We start from the raw sequence: 2,500 nt of genomic DNA, 5'->3' as shown, positions 1-2,500 counted from the left end.
ACACACACAGTGTTATATACACACACACAGTGTTATATACACAGTGTCACATACACAGTGTCACATACACACAGCACCACACAGAGTAGACAGGCCCTGGGACATACACAGTGTTATATATAGTGTCACATACATAGTGTCACACAGAGTAGACAGGCCCTGTGACACACACACAGTGTCATACACACAGTGACACACACACAGTGTCACACACACAGTGTCACACACAGCACCACACAGAGTAGACAGGCCCTGTGACATACACACAGTGTTATATATAGTGTCACATACACACAGCACCACGCAGAGTAGACAGGCCCTGGGACATACACACACAGTGTTATATACACACACACAGTGTCACAGTGTCACACACACACACAGTGTCACACACACACACAGTGTCTCACACACAGCACCACACAGAGTAGACAGGCCCTGGGACATACAAACAGTGTTATATATATATAGTGTCACATACACAGTGTTATATACACATACACAGTGTTATATACACATACACAGTGTCACATACACAGTGTTATATACACATACACAGTGTCACACACACAGATGAAATTCTCGCTTGCAACTTTCATCAGATAACTGAGACCAGGCCACTTTAGGTTGGAATGGGGTCCTGGGTGTACACCCACCACCGGAGTGGAAGAATGGCAGGCGCATCTTACAGATGACTAGTCGATGGTCAGAGGGCAGATCAGCTCCACGGTAGGTCCTGGTCTCAAGGACATGGGCTCGCATTCGCTGGTCCGTCACTATGTAGTCCAGCTGATGTTCTTGCCTGGACCCGGCATGCATCCATGATGTTGTGTGGATGCGCCGATGCCGGAACAGCGTGTTGGTAATTACAAGCCCATGGGCTGCACAAAAATCTAGCAACCTCCTACCGTTGTTATTGAGCTGATCTAGCCCATGCCCTCCAATCACTCCAGACCAGGTGCCAGCATCATGACCAACTCGGGCATTGAAGTCACCCAACATGATGACTCTATCCCGAGGGGCCACTTTAGCCAGCACCTGTGACAGGAGGTCATAGAAGGCATCTGACTCATCGGCTTTGCCTGCATCCCTCCATGGATGTTCGTCTTCAGTGGGGGCATATGTAACCACGACCACCACTCCTCGCCTCCGGTTGATGGGAAGGCGAGCCCAAAGTAGCCTGGGGCTTACAGCTTCCCACACCTCACCGCCACGCTCCCACGCCCCCTTCATTCTTTTGTTCAGAAGAAGAGCCACACCCTGTTGTTTGGCAATCTGCTGCCCCGAATAGAGGACTGTCAACCCCTCATGGTGGCAGGAGCCAGAGCCGGTCCACCGGACCTCCTGAATGCCACAGAGATCCAGGCGGTACCGGTCCAGCTCCCGCCAGAGGAGTGGCAGCCTCTCCTCCGCAGTGAGCGTTCGAACATTCCACGTGGCCACACGAAGTGGCTTTTCGTTGTTTCTGGAGGAGCCCCGAGGGTAGAGATTCAATCTCCTGGCTCCGCCAATTGGGGTTTGGCCAGGAGACGTCATAGACGCCTGGCCCCCCGGGGAACTCCGGCACAAGCTTATTTGTTACATATTTTAGAGGTCGTTTAGTGGTAAGTTATTGAAGGTGGAGGAGTTACCAGCCCCTCGCACCCGTCCAGAGCCCCCGTTTAGCCCCTGTGGTGGACACAGACGCCATGAGGGGAGGAACCAATCGGAATTGGCCCTCCCCCCACAGCATTGTCCACGACAGAGTTGCCCGTCCGGCACCGAGAGGAGGTAGGTGGTTGTTTTGCCACACAGACACACACACACACACCATCACACACACAGCGACACACAGTGATACACACAGACACACAGACAGACACATATATAGAGACACACAGACACACAGATAGAGACACACTAAGACATACAAACAGGCGCCGAGATACATCACTCACCTCCCTCCATCCACCACCACCATTACCACCACCACCAACACCAACACCATCATGATCATCACCATCACCAACATCACCACCACCATCACCACCATCACCACCACCACCACCATCACCACCATCACCACCATTACCACCACCACCACCAACACCATCATGATCATCACCATCACCACCACCATCACCACCACCATCACCACCACCATCACCACCACCACCACCATTACCACCTCCACCACCATCACCATCACCACCATCACCACCATCACCACCACCATTACCACCACCAACACCATCATGATCATCACCATCACCACCATCACCACCACCATCACCACCACCATCACCACCACCATCACCACCACCATTACCACCTCCACCACCATCACCATCACCACCATCACTACCATCACCACCACCATCACCACCACCATCACCACCACCATTACCATCACCACCATCATCACTACCATCACCAGCACCATCATCATCACCACCATCACCACCATCATCACCATCACCACTACCATTACGACCACCATCACCACCACCACCACCACCAC

General features: G+C 52.5%; 1 protein-coding gene across 1 annotated transcript in view; it reads right to left on the bottom strand.

Annotated features, from left to right (window-relative positions):
• The window catches only part of HGD (homogentisate 1,2-dioxygenase), a 68,546-nt gene that overhangs the window by 20,853 nt on the left and 45,193 nt on the right, over nucleotides 1–2,500 (bottom strand). The gene's annotated exons all lie outside the window — the stretch shown is intronic.

This window comes from Petromyzon marinus, unplaced genomic scaffold, assembly GCF_048934315.1.
Source record: "Petromyzon marinus isolate PM22_M1 ecotype Great Lakes invasive population unplaced genomic scaffold, UKy_Petmar_22M1.pri1.0 PM_Scaffold_364, whole genome shotgun sequence".
NCBI classification, from domain to species: Eukaryota; Metazoa; Chordata; class Hyperoartia; order Petromyzontiformes; family Petromyzontidae; genus Petromyzon; species Petromyzon marinus.
This window is presented reverse-complemented; position numbering and strand designations above follow the sequence as displayed.